The 19922-nt window shown below is 39.9% G+C and overlaps 1 long non-coding RNA gene and 1 pseudogene across 1 annotated transcript in view; one reads left to right on the top strand and one right to left on the bottom strand.

Moving 5' to 3' along the window:
- Nucleotides 1–878: 878 nt before the first annotated feature.
- On the top strand, nt 879–19479 carry LOC119512357 (annotated as a pseudogene).
- Nucleotides 19480–19725: 246 nt separating this feature from the next.
- The window catches only part of LOC119526398, a 36924-nt gene continuing 36727 nt past the window's right edge, over nt 19726–19922 (bottom strand). Inside the window, exon 5 of the long non-coding RNA XR_005215174.1 lies at nt 19726–19744. This is a non-coding gene — a long non-coding RNA (uncharacterized LOC119526398). The remainder of the gene's footprint in view (nt 19745–19922) is intronic.

Genomic DNA, 19922 nt, shown 5'->3' with positions numbered 1-19922 from the left:
TACTATAAGGAAATTATACATTTTGGTAGAACCCCTACCTACAAATGTAGAGGAAATAATATAATTAGAAAGTCAACATTTGCCAACCATCATAGTAATAACTGGATCAAAGGAATAACTGATTCAGGCCAGAAGTAAAGGCAAAGAATGAAAATTTGATGAAGAATAACATATTTACACTACCAAAGTATCTCCCCACAGAATGCTTATTAATTACAAAGGGAGACATAGTAACTTTATAGTGGAGAAACTTGGTAGTCACCATCTTACCAAGCGATCAGAGTTATCAATAACAGGACAAACTGACATCACTCACGTGCTTCCCGATGTGTCTCAGTGAGAATGAACACAACGTTTTTTTCATGATATTCTTGCCAAATATGCATAACCTAAATATAATCAAGAGAAACATCAAATAAACTCAGATTGTGGGATATTATAAACAACAATTACACGGCGGGGGAGGGGAGCCTGGCGTGGGGACGGGCAGTGGGGCTCCCTATCCCCGGGCGTCCCCCGCCTGGAGCAGCTGGGGAAAGGCAGGTCTGCCGCGTCCCCGCGCCCACGGCGCACCGTCGGCAGATGTCGCCTGTAGGGGCTGCTAAGAGGGAGTCGCTGTGGGCGCCGGCAGGCGGAGCAACCACCCCGCAAGGGCAAGGAGGCGGCGAGGGAGGAAAGGGCTGCAGCCGCCACCAGCGAGGGGGACGCGGGGACAGCCGGCGCCGGCGCGGGTGCTGGGACACAGCGTGCCCCAGGCGGACTGCCTTTGAGGCCGCTGGCACTGCACCAGGCGCACAAGGCACGTGGGTCGGGGGGAGCCATCGCGGGACCCGCCGGCCGAGGACGCCCGGGAGTAGGTGGCGGCGAGCCCTGAGGAGATGCTGCAGCCCCTCCCGCCGCCGCTACCGCCGTCCCCCAGGAGAAGCCCTGAACCAAAAAGCCTCCGCAGCACGGGTCCCCGGCTGGAAACCCTGGAGGCAGAGCTCAGTTCTCCCAAGAAAATAAAAGCAGGAAAAGTGAGAACAAAGAAATTCAGCAAGGGTCGTGATTTCAGCTATATGGCAAATTGGCCAACACCATGCGAATTAGTGAGCACTGGATGTCAAAGTGTTGTCAGCCACTGCACTAGCAGGGATATAGGAAACAGGCGTTCTCATGGCGTTAGGATAATATGATAAAACCATGTAAGTATAAAAAGTTTTGGAAAAATGTGTTTGCAAAAATGCCCTTCATCCCAGGAATTCACTCCTAGGAAGTTCCCTACAGATGCAATCCTGTGAAATTTACCTAAAAGGAGAGTCACTGAGGCATGGTTTTTAAAAGTAAAGAATTGGCAACAGCTAAATGTCCAATAAGAAGGAATTGCTTAATAAATTAATAAATACAAACTTTTTATTTGATGCGCTGGCCATTGTAGGTCCCAAATGGAAAACAGGTTCATTGTTTTGCACCACAACCCCTATCAATCCATCCTGGCAACTAGATCTTCCCTGTTCATGGATAAAATCTCAGACAAATCTTGAAGTTTTCTCGTCACTCTTGAACATTAACAAACAGATTCATCCTCAAGATATTAAAAACTTCCAGACCAATTAAATATTAAAACTTGAATTAATCATCCAGTTTTAAGCCCTCCAAGTAGAGCCTCTTTTTGAAGTTTCCCATATTTGTCATGGGGGAGAAAAGCTCCCTCAACTCTGTCATCTCCAAAATATATCAATAAGTTAAAAAAAAATGTAAGATACAGCATTTAGAGTATGCTAAAATTTGTGAAAGAATAAAATGTATAAATAAAGTGATAAATGAATGGTCATTATCCAAGAAACTAGCAACAGTGGTTGTCTCCAGAGAGGAGAAATATGTTTCCATATTCAACGTGTTTCCAACTATTTCTATGACAGGGGTAAAGGAATTGTTAAAAGATCCACAGAAGCTTTTTCTGAGGTCAAATGACCGTAGCAAAAACTAATTTCAGCATTAACACTAATGACATATTTACTAAATGAGGACTATGCATACAGATAAGGGAACTGTTCTAAAGCTCAGTAAGGATGTAGGGAAATAAACATCTAGGATCACTGCCCTTGGCTGCTTCTGACCTAATGGGGGTGGCAGAAAAAAATTTTTTAATCCAAAAATAAAATAGACACATATTTAGGAGAAACTATACAAAGTGTGACTATCCATAACTGAGAGTGTTTGTTTTAAAGAAGAATTTAATGTAAAGAAGACTGTCTTGAGTTTTATCCAAAGGTATTCAGATATTGAATGAGGAAGAGGACCTAATCATAAGCAGTTATCTATAGTTATTATATTTTAATGAATATTTATTATGGTCTCAATTTGTTCATGGAATGACTGTGATGAAGATAAACTAAAGGCAGCCTTTCACAGGAGCCATGGGCTTTGGGGTCCTGAAATAAAATTTTCAAGAGGCAAAGTCTGCTCTAGCCTGCAGTATTTTAGGATATGTTACTGTCCTTGTGCAGTCAACTGACATCCTTTGGCAAAACAGCATTTCAAATCTGGTTCAAATTTTACCTTTACTTGATAAAATCGTAAGAGTCCTTCCTTCAGCAAAGCACTGCACAATCTTTTCCCAGTTCCAGCCTCTACCTAACACAGCCCTGAGCAACCCATGTCCAACTCCAAGGGCTATGGGCAACCAGGCAGGAGGAGAACATAATCAGGAAACACTAGTTAGGCACCACACATCTTGTTTGCTTTTAAAGAATAATATCTAAGCATTATAAAATAATTCTACTGCTGTTCTATTTCTTAATTCATTGTTTTCTTGATGGGTACATTATTTCTTTTTGAATGTATGTTTTTTATTCCTCAATATTTTATTACCGTTAACTTCAGTTTAAACTTTATTTCACTCTTGCTTCTGTAGTGTCTTGTATAAATTCTCCTATTTTAATTGGTTTGTTTCCACTGTTTTGGGTCTCTTCACCTACTGTAAATTTGGAAGCTCAAAGCGTCTATGTAAAGAGATGCCCATGAGACCAGCCATGGCCCTCAGTTGAGGAGGTAGAGGCCAGCCACTGTCCCGGGCACTCAGATCGCCAGTGAGTGAGCCGCGGAGTGGTCCAGCTTCCACTAGCTCTGATCTGGAGGGAGAAAGGGAAAGGAAATGCAGGAATCTTTTCAGTAAAAGATACCAAACACAGACATCTTTATGAATGGAAATTTTAAATGAACACTCAAAAAATAAGTTAAAGTATTGGACATTCTAAGAATAAAGTTCCTCTCTACAAAGTGGGAGAAAACACCAACTGAGAAGAAAGGGGCATAAGAACAGATACAGAAAATTTCAGAAAGTTATGTGGCTGCTATTATGGATTCATGCACTAAATCGTAATTAAGGATGCCAATTTCCTGAGAAAAAGTAAATTTCCAAAATTGGTACAAGAAAGAGTAAAAAAAAAAAATGTGACTAGACCAATAACCAAACAATAAACTGAAGAAGACATCAAAGAATTACTCTTTAAAAAGCTCTGGGGACACATGGTTATACAACTAATTTCTCTTAAACCCTTGGAGATGCTAATTCCAACACTAATAGTGGCAAAACATATTAGAATTTTAGAAATGTGTATCCTCTACATAGGGAAAATAACATAACTTCCTCAAGCAACCTAAAGGAAGATAAGAACACTGGAGAAAGATGCTTGTTCCAATATGAGAATCTGAGTATTTTAATCTAAGTCCCAAACCCAAGATTTAGTCTCCATGTGAGAAGATGGGAAGCTGATTCATTTTTTTGTTGTGTGTATTTTGATGGTGTGCCAGTTTCAATGTATTATGTCCCCCCAAATACCATTGTCTTTGATGTAATCTTGTGTGGGCAGACCTATCAGTGTTAATTAGATTGCAATTCTTTGAGTGTTTCCGTGGAGATGCGCCCCACCCAACTGTGGGTGATGACACTGATTGGATAATTTCCAAGAAGGTGTTGGCCCACCCATTCAGGGTGGTTCTGAATTAAATTACTGGAGCACTATATAAGATCAGACAGAAGGAGCAAGCTGCTACAGCCAAGAGGGACACTTTGAAGAAGCACAGGAGGTGCAGATGAGAGACAATTTGAAGACAGCCGTTGAAAGCAGACTCTTGCTCCAGAGAAGCTAAGAGAGGACAAATACCCCAAGTGTAACTAAGAGTGACATTTTTGAGGAACTGCAGCCTAGAGAGGAACATCCTGGGACAAAGCCATTTTGAAACCAGAACTTTGGAGCAGACACCAGCCATGTGCCTTCCCAGCTAACGGAAGTTTTCCAGACACCATTGGCCATCCTCCAGTGAAGGTACCCGATTGCTGATGTGTTACCTTGGACACTTCATGGCCTTAAGACTATAACTGTGTAGCCAAATAAACCCCCTGTTATACAAGCCAATCCATCTCTGATGTTTTGCATTCCGGCAGCATTAGCAAACTAAAACAGGTGGGTTGGAGAGACATTCCTACCTCTGATTTATTTTCTCTTACACATTCACAAGTAAAATATCTAAAACCATTTCTCTTTAAAAAGTAGGTAGTTTACAACATTTGTAGAGCACCCATGTACAATGGCACTATCCCAGCATGGGTTAATGACCATTGAGAATTAGTATTTTGATTTTAGCCTATGAAGTTGAATAGTGGTATACCAGAAATTACAGTAACACAACTGCATACTCCACTGCCAAGTATAGTGATGGAATAAAACTGTCATCCAAAAATTATTAGTTGACTGAACAGATCAAAGAGTCTATGATAATGCAGCTTTCCAAAAACTACAAAATAAGTGTATTTACTAACCACAGCTCACTTTCACTTTGTGCCTTTTCATCACTGCTGCTCTCATCAACAAGGCAAGAGTCTTTTTAGGAGCAGATTTATTCCAAAAATCCAAGTCACAAAACTGTGTCTGTAGGACTGGCCCCTGGACTTGTATAAATAAACTCACAGAGTTTTAACTCAAATATGTACTCAAATGCTTTTCCATATACCAATTAAGATTTTTTGGAATACAGAATATTAATGGTGTTCCGTGCTATGATCCAAAAATGATTTTTTCACATCCCCAGATACCAAGAATCATTTTAAATCTATAGGAATTTGGGATATGAGTGCCCCCCAAAAACCATTCCTCTGGTCCTGAAGCTCATTCCTTAGCCCATAGTTTCCTTGAATGATTTCTCTCTCTCTCTCTCTCTCTCTCTCTCTCTCTCTCTCTCTCTCTGTCACACACACACACACACACACACACACACACCCACACTGCCCTCCTTAGTTTCAGATGAGATGCAAAATTGTGAAAGCTGCTTGTTAATTTCCCCCATTGGCAATACTGGTGAAGTTTATCCTAAACAAATGAATTGCACCTCGATCCTATAAGGACACTTTCTTCCTCCCTGCCATTAGCCTAACTGAGATCCCCACCCAACTCCCTGTGCTTCTCTGGAGGTATGGTCCCACCCACGTCAGCTCAGGGTGGGAAGGGGGAAAGATGGTGGGGATCAGGAGGTGCCTCTCTCTCAATTCCACAGTCAACCCCTGAGCCACTGAGCTGCTCTTCCAAAGAAGAAGGCTCCAATAGCTTCCTTTCCTATTACTGCAGCAAAAGCACTGCTCAGGAGCACACCAACACTAACTACAGCATGCACTCAGTCCAACAGGACCAGTTGGATGGGGTGATGGGTTGGGGATAACTGAGTATTTCATTTTCCTCCGTGCCTACAAGGGCAAATAGAAGAAAGCCATTTTCATGATTGAAAAAAAATATCTTGAAAATACACAATAAAATTTAGGGAGCAAGATATCAAAATGCTGGAAAGGATTCTCCCTTTCTTTGGCAGCAATTTACTTAATGTGATATGACAGACATATACTTGAATTCTATTTTCCCCTGGGCTCCAGTCAACTACAAAATCCTGTGTACCCAGGTAACCAGCATTTGTAAGGACCTATATATGCCAGGAAAACTTTGAGGTAGATACCATCTGCTTTCCCCACATTTATAAGGTTACATTATCAGAAAGGTTAAGTAGCTTGCCTAAAGTCATACAGCTAGTAATAACTAGGACCCAAAGTCATGCCCATCTACCTCCAAGCCTGTGCTTTGTCTGTTTCACTGCACCACACTGCTCACCTAACTACCTGAACCACCTCACCTAAGGTCTCTCCCATCTCAAAAATTCTTAGTAAAGACTTCTAATATTATAAATTTCAGTAAGTGATAGTACTTTTTTGTAGAAAATAGGAGATTTTACGTTATTTACAAATAAATTCTTGTTGCTCCTCTAAACGAAACTGCAAATATCCCATAATTCCATAAGTTTTATTTATGTTAGTATAGCATAATGAAAAACTTGGCTGGTCTTTGTCCCCAGTTCCTAGGGAAGTGTCTTAGTTTTCTAGCTGCTAAAACAAATACCACACAAAGTGTTGACTTAACAAGAGGAACTTACCAGCTCACGGTTTCAGAGTCTAGAAGTCTTGCTTCCTTCCCAGGTGGGTATCCTCCGGTTGGCCAGCAATCTCTGGAGTTCCTCGGCTTTTCCCTCACATGGCAATGCACATGCTTGCATTTTCTCCTCTTTCTTCTGGGTTCCATGGACTTCCAACTTCTTCCTTCTCCCGTGCATTCACCTTCTGTGCCCAATTTCCTTTGCTTATGAGGACTTCAGCCATATTAGATTCACTCAGTTTGGGCACACCTTACCTAATAACATCTTCAAAGGTCCTACTTACAAATGGGTTCACACCCACAGGACCAAGGGTTGGGACCTGAACATGTCTTTGTTGGGGCTACAAGAGGTAACCTCTGAATATTTGGAATTTCCTATGATAGAGGTGTCTTCTGTCTTTCGTCATGGGCCCAGGACGACAGCTGATAACTGCAGGGTGGGGCCAGCCATACCTGCAGCCTTAGGGTGGGGGCTGGTCACACCAGAAAGACCAACCACATGATTAGGAGGTTGGGGCTTTGAGCCACGTCGTGTCAGCTCATATCGGCTCTGGGAGGGCAGGGGGGCTACAGATTGAGCTCAACCATGTGGGCACTGATTCCATCAATCATGCCTATGTAAAGAGACCCCATGTAAAGGGGGTATACTCAAAGCCATGAGGAGTTTCCATGATTAACGAAATACATCACTGCTCTGCCAGAGGGTGACAGTTGCTGATTCCAGTGTGGAGGGGACAAAGAAGCTTGCATTTGAGATGCTCCCTGTGCAGCTCATCTTTTGGCTTCTTATTTGTGTCCTTTTACTATAATAAAACTATATCCATAAGTGTAGCACTTTCAGTGAGTTCTGTGAGTTGTTCTAGTGAATTATTAAACCCGGTTGGCGGTGGGAACACCTGAATTTGTAGTCAATTGGTCAGAGGTGTGAGTGGCCTCAGCCCCTGAACTTGCAACTGGTACCTGAAGGACAACCTTGTAGAAAATTGTGCCCTTAACCTGTGGGATCTGGCTTGACCCTGGGTAGAATCAGAGTTGAATTGATTGAGTTACTACTGTATTTTCAGGTGGTGCCAGAAATTGTTGGAAGTTGAAGAAGTTTTTGCAAAAACTTAATACTTAGATATAAAAGTGTATGCATCATAAAATACAAGTAGATTCTGTCAGGCAGTAAATTTACCCAGAATAGGATTGAAGCCAAAAAAAACAATTTCTTTTCTTGGATTCAGGGCTAGCCATAAGCCTTCTCTGGTTAAGATATCCCATTAAGGCACTGCCTACATTGGCAGAGAAATAGAATGGTGGCTGGAAATTCATACACACTAGAGAAAATATGTCATCAACCCTGTGAGAGACCATTCTCAGAACTTTCTTAGGTTAAGTGGCAGTTGTTTGCATCTTTCTCTGCTGTCTTATCCTCCCACCATTAAGAGTCATTATATTAGAAAGTTAAATGAGGACAAAAAGCTTCCATTCACTTTAGGGTTTTTTATTTCACTTTTCACTTACTCATGGAATAGGTTTTAAGTAAGCATTCCACAACTACAATTAAAAATTTTATGTTGGATTTTTGTTTTACATAATATATAGATTCTAGGCTACATATGTATAAATCAATCTTCACAAAATAAACATACTGAAAATGAAAAAGAGAAACTACTGATAAACTTTAGGAGTCTGTTAAAGGCAAAGTATTGGGATATATGGCACCTAAGTGCCTCTCCACACTGACAAAACAAGAGTACTTGATGAATTGAATGCAATTATTATTCTTTACCACTTACTATGCCAGGTGAAGCACTCGTACTAGGGATCAGAGACTTGTCAGCTGAGGCTCTTCATTAACCTGTGCTTGCATTATTGATATTATCTTCAATCAAGGATTTCTTGAAAATAATTCTTTTAAGCTACACGTCCATTTTGTGAAGGTTAGCTTACCTGAACTAAATAACATAATCTATAAATCCGTATAACCCGGCTCAGGTAAACAGCCACAGGTCACCCAATGCTGAGAGGAAATGACTGAGAGAAGGTGTCATGTCAAACCCTCCCTGCTCCAGGATCATCTCCAAGGGTGTGTGCCTTGAACCTTTGGACAAGGGACCCATGCCATTATAGATCCATATATTGTATACAATAAAGTGAATACATTTCTTACATTTAAAACAAAAGTAAACACAGTAGAAGCGTAATATTTTCTTCTTGCACCCCAGTGGATGGCTCTACCCATGGGCTCCTGGTTAAAGATCACTCATCTGACATATGATTAGCTAATAGAGCAACTGTGCAATCACATGCTACATAAAACCAGAGATAATCCTCCAATTAAAACTACACTAATTAATTGATTATGATAGAGATGCACATTCCTGCTTTGGCTCTGGCCTCCCTTCCCCTAATCAGCAGTAGTCATTCAAGGGTGTGACCTGTAGGCACAGCCCTTCCCAGATGCTCAGTCTGATGAAATGCACAAAGGCCCCACTGCCATCAGTGGGTGATGTTTGGAATGTGTGGTTTGCATGAGCTGGGACTCAGCTGAATTTGGGCCATCTGTACGCTCTCCTACCCCATTTATACTCAGGCCTGCCTAAGATTGCTTATCCCAGGAACTTTCACACACCTTGGATACTGCACCTCTGCTATATCACTTAGAAAAATCTTTACCCAAGATTCAGCCCAATATCAACCTCCCTCAACCTGTTCAGTCCTGCTGAGAAAAACACATCTCTGGGAATGTTGGTGTCTCTGCAAAGCTCCAGTTTCCACCCTCAGGGCTGCTTGGCAATCCACGTGAATAGCCATTCAATAAATTTGTATTAGTGCCTACTCTGAGCCTGTTCTGGGTCCTTGGAATACCACAGTAAACAAAATAGATGATTATAGAGCTTAAATTCTAGTGGTGGAAAACTAATAAACTGAATCCAATAGGTAAACTAAAGGGTGTATTCAAAGATGGTAAATGCTATGAGGGAAATCAGAGTGAATTAAGGGGGATCAGAAGTGACGATGTGGGCAGGTGAACGGGTATCCGTAATTTTAGACAGGGCGATCAGGATCAACCTCACTGGGGACTGTGTACTTGTCTTTCATCTCCCTCTCTCAATCCTCTCAGCGACCTCCTCCAGTCTTCTACCTCTTTGCTCAAAGCCCAAGCTCAGCCCACATCCCGAACGCCCTCAGGCTGTGATCCTGCCTTCCACATCATTAACAAAATTGAGGCAATCAAATATAAGACTCCTCAAAACTTCTGCCCCCATTTCCCCTTGTATCCCTCCTTCCCTCCAGTCTGGAAGGAGTCCCTTCCCAAGGCCAAGGCCAACTTCTCAGTGCTTCAATTTCCCACAAAAAGTGGAAGCTTGTCTAAAGACCATTCCAATTGACAGCTCTGATGTTGTCTCCAGCATATCCCCAGGATGCTGTTGTCTATTCTTCATATCTCTGTTTTAGATTGATGTCAACTCCCATGTGTCCTACCCCAAATGGGTGGTTTTATCACTCAGAGCTATTTTGTCACTTGCCCATCTACATTTGAATTTTCTTTGCCTAGAATCACTAGCATCATTTTATAGAACCCCTGGAAAATGAGTGGTGGCCTGATTCATCCCCAGGTTTGCTACAATCTTTTGTCCACTGAACTTTGTACTGCTCTCTAGTCCCCCTTGGAAACCATCAGTTTCTAAGTCCCAATGCAAACCATTCCTGGCTTTCTTCTCCTGCCTTCCTTGTCCTTTCTGAGCTTTTCTAGAGATTCTTTCTGCTAGTAAATACATATAGCAAGGGTATATCATAAAACAATGTTTCTCTCTCTGGTTAGAAGCTTCCTTAGAGCAAGAAGCAAATCTCTTTGTTCATTGGTTTCTCCTTGAGGGTCATGACAACATATCAGGATTTATGCAAATCTCTAATAGCCATAATCATAACCAATGTATAGCCATAATCCCTTTTAGAATTTGAAGGTCCAAAACTCTTAGAAAAAATGCTGCCTTTCTGATATTTTCAGTAATGAAGGGAAAGACTATCACTTGACATAGTGTCTGACATATCTAAAAGTTCGATCAATATTACTTTCCTTTCTCTGTAAGACCTTTGTTTGAATATAAATATCACTGGGGGAGATAATAGATACATTTCAGATCATTTACACTTTAGCATAAAGAAATATTAGATCCTTTCTTGAGCACAGAATTTTATAAGATAATACAATATGTGTGAGTACTGGGTGTCCTAGGAGGAATTACCATCATAAGAAAAATGCTAAGAAAAGAGGGTTTTGAAAGCCAACCATCTCTATGTATATTTGTTGAAGGTTACCAGGCCATGGTAAGACAGTACTGCAGCCAGCAGACACCAGAGCTTGATGTTAGCATCTGTCTGCATCCAGTCATGGAGTTCAAGGAACGTCACCTGAAGGATGTCTTCTCATATCTCAAGATGCCCCAGGGGACCTGGTCCTCATGCTGCTTCAGGTGGTGGACTTGTCCTATGGCCACTTCATGCAGGTGATCATATGTGTGTGTGTATGTGTATAAATATATATGTATATGATAACTACAATTACTAATGCATAAATAAAAGAGGATCTGTAGATGTTGTCAAAAGCCTTTGGTTCCAAAAATTAATAGAATCAAGAGACTGCTAATTCCAACAATCTGGTAGACTGAGCTAATATGAACAACCATTTCACTCCCTTCCCACATAACAAATACAACAACAATAACATAAAGTGAATTGAAATAAAGAGGAGGAATTCCTGGGTTCAGAAATGAAGAGAGAACTTAAAGTCAGAGCAGTAAGCACATGGTCTGATGTCAAAGTAGCCACAGGAGCTCAATAGAGCCTATAGCCAACAGGCTGGGATTTTAAATGCAAACTGAACGCAAATTCCACGTAACAAGGGGACCTCAAAATCTGAACCCTGTAAAGAGCCAGGACCATAAAAGGGCCACCCTCTGAGTAAAAGTCAGAGTAGAGGAATTTTGTGTCCTAGGGAAGCATCGAGGAGGCCTGTCCTTTCCCAGGACTCTGAGTGATGAAAAATAGGCCCCATGAGGGAGTAAAACACCAGGCATGTGACACCCATGGGCGTGGAGTCCAAATTTACACTAAGTGCAGGGTGTATAAATTCCCAAGGCAAGAAACAGACAAACTATAAAATTGTTAGCTCCTTTATAATTACATGATACTAGGTATGATTATAGGTTTACTGGATGGTCACAACACAATGATGCTTGATAACGAAAGTCTTTGTTACTTTTAGCTCCAAACAAGAGAAGGCTGCCATGCAGGGCCACTCAGGAGATAAAGAGATAACATGGTGGAAAATACTTTTTAAAAGAGGTTAGGATACATGGGGTTAGTATAATAAAGACCAACCTAATAGAAGTTCCAGAAAGAAACAATAGAAAAATATGGCAGACAGGCAATATTCAAAGAGATAATGGCTGAGAATTTTCAGATATGTTAACTACAGGAATACACATTGAAAGGTTCTGAGGAAAATAAGTTTTAAATTCTAACTTACATATATTTATTGTGAAACTGCATAATACCAAAGACAAAGAGAAAATATTTTTTTAAAAACCCAGATAGGGGACAAACATTATTTTCAAAGAAACAGTAATTAGATTGATAGATTTCTTATCAGCAACACAAAAGGCCAGAAAATTATCTTCAGATTCCTAATGGAAAACAATTCTAAAACTAGAAATTCCATATCAAATTAGACTGTAATTCAAGAAGGCAAAACTAAGCCTGGGTTATTTTTGTTGTTATGGTTGTTTACAATGACTGAGAATTTACCAGGCACAGAATTTACCACTCAGAGGCTCTTTCTGAAATAACTACTAAAATGTGCTCTTCAATGTGAAGAAAACTGAACTAGAAGCACAGAATGGGTTGCAAGGAGCAACAGTGCATAAACATCGACAAACAAATGAACAATTCTAAAGAATCATTAACTATTAAAAAATTAATAACAACCTCTATTATTAAATGGAGCTAGTTAATAATAAGATGGAAATGAAATATCCAACAATAGTAACTCAAAGTAAGTGAAATATGGGAAGATAAGTAGTGATTGGAATTAAAGTAGTCTGAGGTTCTTATATCATTCATTAACTCTCATAATTAGTCAAGCATACATGTTAAAATTTAAGAGTGATCAGTAAAGAAGAGAAAGCAAATATATAACTTCCAAACCAGTAGAAAAAAAGAAAGTAAGTGTTGAAAAAGAAAATGCAATCAATCTAAATTGAAAGGTAAGAGGTGGGGGCGCTAAGAAAAGATATGGTAAATAGGAAATACAAACAGGGTAGCAATAAATCACAATGTATCAGTAACCCTTATAAATGCATATGAATCAAAGAATAAAATATTAAAAATCAAAAACATATGATGCCTAATTAAAAATAAATTGTGAAATGATGCTTAAAGTGTGAAATCACTTAAGTAAAATTTGCAAACACACTATAGACTTAAAAGTGTGCACACATGTAACTCAGCATTACACGTGCACAGGAAGGATATGTACCACTTCCAGGATAGTGGTTACCTTTGTGGAGGGCAGCAAAAGGAGTGGGATGGAGGGGGATGGTGGGGGCTGTGGAGCTTTAGCTGAGTCTATAATGTTTTATTCTTTCAGAAAGTATTCTAAAATGAACGTGGCCAAAATGACAATATTTGTTCATCTGACTGGTATGTACACAAATGTCTTATATTGGTGCTTCCCAATCCTCTTACTTTCATGGCACACATAAAACATAATGAAATGTTTAAGTCACAGTAAGTGGACACAAGGCAGCCTGGAGGTTTCATGTAACCGGCCTGGGGGAGCAGTAGCCCCAGGACACTCCTCACCATTCCTGGTTCAGCACACCTACAACCCACTTGTCCCACACCAGTGCCCCTCTGCACACAGTTAGGAAGATCTGCTTCATATTGTTTTCTTTACTTTCCCATATATTTGAGCTTTTGGAGAGCTGTTTCAAAAAGAAGAAATATCCAGGGACCACAGCCGAAGATTCCAGCAAAACAGATTAGACAGAGTAGGGTGACAGTAAGATGTCTTCCTAAGGGGGAAGGAGCTAGAACTCTGTGGTTTGTCCTCTTTTAATTATTCACAGCAGTAGTTGTGGAGTTTTAAGTGGGCTAGTCTCCATGGAAACACAATGTTGTGGTGACATCTGACAATGCAGGGGGCACAGGCAAAGAAGCCAGCAGGTGCCTGGATATATTCCATTGGTAGTGACCTTAATGCAATGCCCAAGTACTTGGCTGCAAAGTCTTGAAACCTGCCCTGCTGCTTTAATGCATCATCAGCTAGCTTCTTCAATGGAATTTATTTCTCTTGAGTGGACAAAATGATACATTATGCTAATAGGGAAAATTTTGAGTAGAAAGCCTACCGATTGCTTATTTTCGAGGCACCTATTCCTGGCCCACTCTTCTAGTGATCAGAAGTCGTCCCATGATATCACTTTTTCTAATCCTTTCCCTCCATTCTCATTTTGTCCCCCGTCTTTATTATGCAGATGAATGACACAAACCCTGCATAAGGATGTCATCTCCTAGAGAGGCAATGGATATATATATTAAAAAAAAAAAAAGAAAAACATGAAAATGCAAAGAAATAAAAAATACAGTGAAATAAAATGTATCCCAGGTACAGCAATAGCAGAGGGAAGTGGTAAGGATGTGGCCTCAGAGAAGTCTTTCCTAAATGGGGAGGCACCAAGTGGAGGTGGTGATGTGTGTGGTGACCTGGGACCACAGAAAAGAAACCAACTTAACAGAGAAGGTGTGACAATAGTTCTCAAACAAATCTGCTCCATCGATTTAGTATTTCTTTGAATATTCCCAGCAAGACTAAATGCTTAGTTTATAGCAGATTCTGTCCCCTAATGTAAACCTTTAATCCACTTCTTTAACTCCCTATGTGCAATCAATAACAATGACTAGGTTTAAAAAATATAGACAGCATGCTCATTTCTACAACTGTACCTAATTTATTTAAGTGGAAAAGAAAGGGAAACAAGGAGTTGTCTTAGTATATGAACCATCACCAAAAGGTAAACTTCAACCCTGTAAGAGCACAAGAGATGGCACATTCACTCTCTGTTTTTCAGGAATATAGTTCATTTTGCTGTGACACTGAGGACTTCAGAGTTAGTTTTATTGTGTTTTATATATTTGATAAAGGTTTTGTGAATGCTTTAGGAAGAATATCAGTTACAACTACATTATCTCCTTTATTCCATACCTACCTACAAGAGGTGTTTCACTTCAGGTTAAGAAATGCAAAGTGAGAGATGATAGAAGTTTAAATAGTCCCTATCTCCCCTCAAAAAGCCCATAGTAATAAAGATCCTATACCTTTATATGAACTTAGATAGAAAATAGGCTTGAATATGGTCCATCAATGACCAGGAGAGAGAGCTTATTGCATAGAATTTTTGGAAGAAGGGAAATACAATCTCAGAGAAACATAAAATAATAGCAGTTTTATGGGAATAAGAAAAATAGTATTAGAAAATATCAGTAAATTGACTCAGTCTGCTATATCCTCCCCCTCAAACAGCTTCTAATTCACAGAGGAGAAATATACTTAAAGAAAGCACCAAATTAGATGTTTAGAACATTGGAATACTAAGTTTTATGTTACTTTGTAAAGCTAGAACACAATATTTCAAAGAGTTTTTGTGCTTTGGGATCTTTTTCTCTTTGCTTTTACATTTGTAATTTTATCAATTATGTGTTGAGATTTTTCTCCATTAAAAGAATGTCATTCTGTGTTGGGTGACACAGAACTTGACTGATGAAGGGATTTTTCCATTACATGATATTGGAGATGATAATCATATCCGCATCATAGGTTTGTTGTGGGAATCAAATAAAATAATCAATAGGAGATATTTTTTCATGTGACCCCTCATCCTCCTTGTGAAGACATTGCTGGAAATATGGCCCAGGAAAGTAGGAATATACCATATATCTTTGTCTGTGACTCCACTGCCCCTTATCAGGTTCAGCAGCTGAAACCCAAGGTATCATTTCCTTCATGAAGAAGTAGAATCAAAGCCTTAAAATTAATTGAGATAATTGAATTAAATTGTTTATCTTCACTATTTGACCATCTCTATTATGGTGGATAATGGATACTTGACTGTTTTCTGCTTTGAGGAAAATATTAGACTCAGAAGCCTCAATGTTGTTCAGTCCAGATATCTTTGTTCCTTGCAGGAGAATCCTGAAGGTCGAAAGCCCAGTATGTACAAATCTGTGACATGCAACACTTCTAAGGAAATGACAGCCTTTAGTGATTATCCTGCTCCTGACTATTATCCCAATTATTTACAAAATTCCAAAATTATGGAGTATATCAGAAGGTACACCAAGCACTTCAACCTTAAAAGATACATCAAACTTCTGGTAAGAAAATAGTGAGTTTATCATAACCACCATTCACTGTGGAGTCCAGGTGGGCTCAAGACTATCAAAGATGTGTCTGTTCTCATTTGTGTGTCACCACAGTTTCCACACAGTGCTGACATTGGGTTAGCTCTTCCATGGGGCTCTTAGGAGATAAGTCAAAGTCACTCACCTAGAATACTGTGCTCCAATTCTGCTTTCTTATTTACATTTGGGTATACGTATAGCAGTCAATAAATCAGGTGATTTGGGTGTCTATATTATAGAGCCACAATCACAGCCTTATTCTCAGTTGAGGAGGCAAGAGTAAAAGCCTCACAAGAAAATTCCTGAAGATTTCTAATAGAGAATTAGGTGCCAGATCCTACCCAGGCTGGGAGCTATGAGTTATCTGTTCTTCAAGTTCTGGAAAAGGATAGAAATTAAAAATTGGTGGCCAGAGATGAAGGTTGTTCTTTGTTCCCAGATGAAGGTGTACAGTGTGAAGAAGCGTCCTGAATTCCCTTCCACTGGGATGTCGTGGTTGAGACTAGGAGGAGGCAGGAAGCCCACATCTTTGATGAAGTCACGGTGTGCAGTGATCACTATACACCAACTCCTTTTTGCACTGAAGTTCTTTCCAGGTAGGTCACCTGAAAGATGGTTTCCAGAGATCTGAAGAGTATTAGTGTCAACATCAGTGAGTTGTGACCATTAAATGATTTAATAGATGTAAAGTACTTAGAGCTATACCCATGACATGAGCATTAGAAGCATTTTTTATTAGATGCTTTCATCTCATTTCCTATGGACATTCTGGGTCTGAACAATTCTGCTCTTTTCTCACAGGTATCAAAAGGTTTAAAGGTCCATATACCCTTAGTTGTGACTACAAGACACCACAAGAATTTGTAGAGAAAAGAATAGCTATCATCGGCATTGGGAATTCTGAAGCAGATACAGCATGTGAACTCGGCCCCATTCCTGAACAGGTTTGGTACTCTGTGTCCTGCTCTAGCCATGAGCTGCGTACAATAAGGAACAATGCTCTATTCATTTTTGTATTCACAACGTATGTATAGGACCTGAACCAGAATATGTGCTCTTGGGATATTAATCATTAATTAATAAGACAACTCTGTTTCTACATGCAAACCACCTGACTGTATATTTCACACAGGGCGTAGCTCACTTGTATTCTAGGCCCCAGGCTGCCGACTCTTCATATTTAAATATTTAACAACTATTTTCTCAAAGATAATTAGCCTCCCATAAAGCCTTTCACTTTGGTGCTTGGAAAAGCAATAGGAGGGAAGAAAAACATAATCAAATACTTAGCATAATTTTCTAGTTGAATCTTCCTCAAGGAGAGGGAGAGGGGACAGGGCATTATCAGCCAAAATGTGTGCAATGAAGATATTTAGGAGAATGGAACAGGCAAAGAAGGCAAAAGCAGAGAAATTGGTCTAGGATATCTTATCACTCAAACATTTCTGTATTAATAAAACACACCATCAATGAAAGGAAATGATTGCTGTGTATTGTTTCCTCCCTCTTCCAGGTGTTTCTCAGCACAAGATGAGGTACATGGATGTGGAACCGAGTTTGGGATGATGGGTTCCCCATAGACATTACCCTCTTCACTTGCTTTAAGAGAATTCTAAATGACATTTTCCCTGCTTCTTTGATCAACCAGTGGACAGAAAATAAATTAAATGCCAAATTCAATCACGCTGTTTATGGTCTACAACTGCAGCACAGGTGTGGTTTAGGAACTTTTTTAAATTCACAATTGGAGCAGGCATGACAATCAGAGACCTAGAATGTAGATTGTAAGCCCTACAGGTGCCCTCCACAGTTCCAGGCTGAAGGGCATTCTAGCACCTTGAAAATCAGCTTGCACCTTAAATGGAATCTGTAATGTGTGGCGGAGATATCCACCGCCTCATCTTCCTTGTGAGCATGGGAGGAAGAAATCAGATTCCTAAAATATCCCAGCATCTCCAACAGCTCCCACCTTCTACATGTTGTACTACATTCCTTTGACTTTTGCTACTTTATTTTTGATTGTTGGAATAAGAGGTGGACACAAGCACAATTTATTTCCCTTATCATAATAATCATCACTATATTATAACTGCCTGTGTACTTATCTGAAGCCCCCCACAAATCATATGTGACTTCGGCACAATAGGGACAATTATCTCTTTCTTATTTGTGACCCCAACCTAGCATGCCTTTTTTCACTTAATTGATTCATCAAGGGAAAATTGTATGTTTTAGTGTAAACTCTTTCCTCTCCAGTTAACATCAAGGAGAGTAACTATACATTGCTAAAGACAGTGCTACAAGTGCAAAAGTCCAAATAGCCCCTGTGGTGGATTGAATTGTGTACCCCAGTTTAGATACGTTCTTGGTCTCAGTCTGCATTCTGGGGAGTGTGGATTCATTGTAAATAAGACCTCTTAAAGATGTTACTTCAGTTAAGGTGTGGCCCAATGAATCAGACTGGGCTTTAATCCAGATTACTGGAGTACTTTATAAGCAGAATGACATTCAGGCAGAGAGAGGGAGAAAGCACGGGGAACAATTTTGTAAAGAGGGTATACATTCTTTACAATGAAAGAAATTCAGACAGATAGAGGGAGAAAGCCACGAGGAACAGCCAGAAGAGAAAGGAGAAGACACTGCCATGTATACTGCATGTGATGGAAAAGGCAAGGAACCCTCATATTGCCAGCAGGCAGCCCCAAATCACCAGCCTGCAGAAAGAATCACCTTGTGATGCCTTGATTTTGGACTTCTCCTGGCCTCAAAACCATGAGCCAATAAATTCCCACTATTTAAGCCATCCCATTATATGGTATTTGTTTTAGCAGCTAGGAAACTAAAACAGCCCCATATTATAATTGTTATCTCTCATTATTACTCTAATTTTCATAATGCAGTGGGTCTTTCTACTATACTCTCCTGAAATGTTTCCTTTGATATAGATTCACTTGTAATTTGCATGGGCATCAAAGTTTCTCAGACCACATCCAGTGCAATCATTGAAATCTTTCACTGACCACAATAAGTTAGAATAAATGTCAGAAAGGATGACAAAATCTGTGTATTTTACTGGATTGAAAAAGTTTTAATCTGATATTCTTTGAGGAGACAAGAAAAGTATTGAGGAGTGAAATCTGATGGATTGTTATTCCTCCCTTAGACATTCACTTAGCTCGTCTTTCCAAATAAAATTTACATTCGTGCCCTTGAATCTCACACTCTCTGGAAGATTTCTCAGCCATCAGGCTACTTTCAGTGATGAACTGCCCAACTGCATAATTTCTGGAAGAGTACAGGTAAAACCAAATGTGAAGGAGTTCACTAGGACATCAGTCATCATTGAGGATGGCACAGAAGAGGGCATTGATGCTGTATCTTTGCCACAGGATATACTTTCTCTTCCCCTTTTTTGGAAAATGATTCAAGAGTTCTGTATAACACTCTCCTTCATTGGCATCCCCCGCCAGTGAGGGCCACCATTCCTTCATCAGAACTCCAGAGCCAATGGGCTGCAGGCGTATTCCAAGGTACATCTTGGCCTTCCCGGCATGGTAGCACAATGGGCTTCTGACTACATGGTGTAATTTGAGAGGAACTCAGACAAACCACAATGCAATAGCTGTTTCTATCTGTCTAAATCCAAAACCTGAAATACAACGAATTTCGATTTTCTTGGGTGTTGAAGACTGGTCCTTCATTAAAAAACAAATCGCTCTACAAGTGATTATACTTTAATTCATTTTCAGATTCATGAAAGTATCTTCCTAAACCTATTTCCCTTGATTTGGTTCTTTGTCAAAATTTCTTCTTCAGATTCTGGATTTTCTTTCCTAGGACTGAACACATTACCTTCAGTGAGTGATATGCTGACTGACATCAAACAGAAGAGGAACAACCTGGAAAAATAGTAAGAAATTTAACCACAATGAAACCAAATCAGTTTCTTCACGTGCTAATGCTACATGCCCTTATATTTTTGTCATTAAGAAATCAGAGCCAAACAAGATTTCATAA

Source organism: Choloepus didactylus, chromosome 2, assembly GCF_015220235.1.
Source record: "Choloepus didactylus isolate mChoDid1 chromosome 2, mChoDid1.pri, whole genome shotgun sequence".
In the NCBI taxonomy this organism is placed as follows: domain Eukaryota; kingdom Metazoa; phylum Chordata; class Mammalia; order Pilosa; family Megalonychidae; genus Choloepus; species Choloepus didactylus.
Note: the sequence above shows the minus strand (reverse complement) of the source record. Positions and strands in the feature narration are given on the sequence as shown.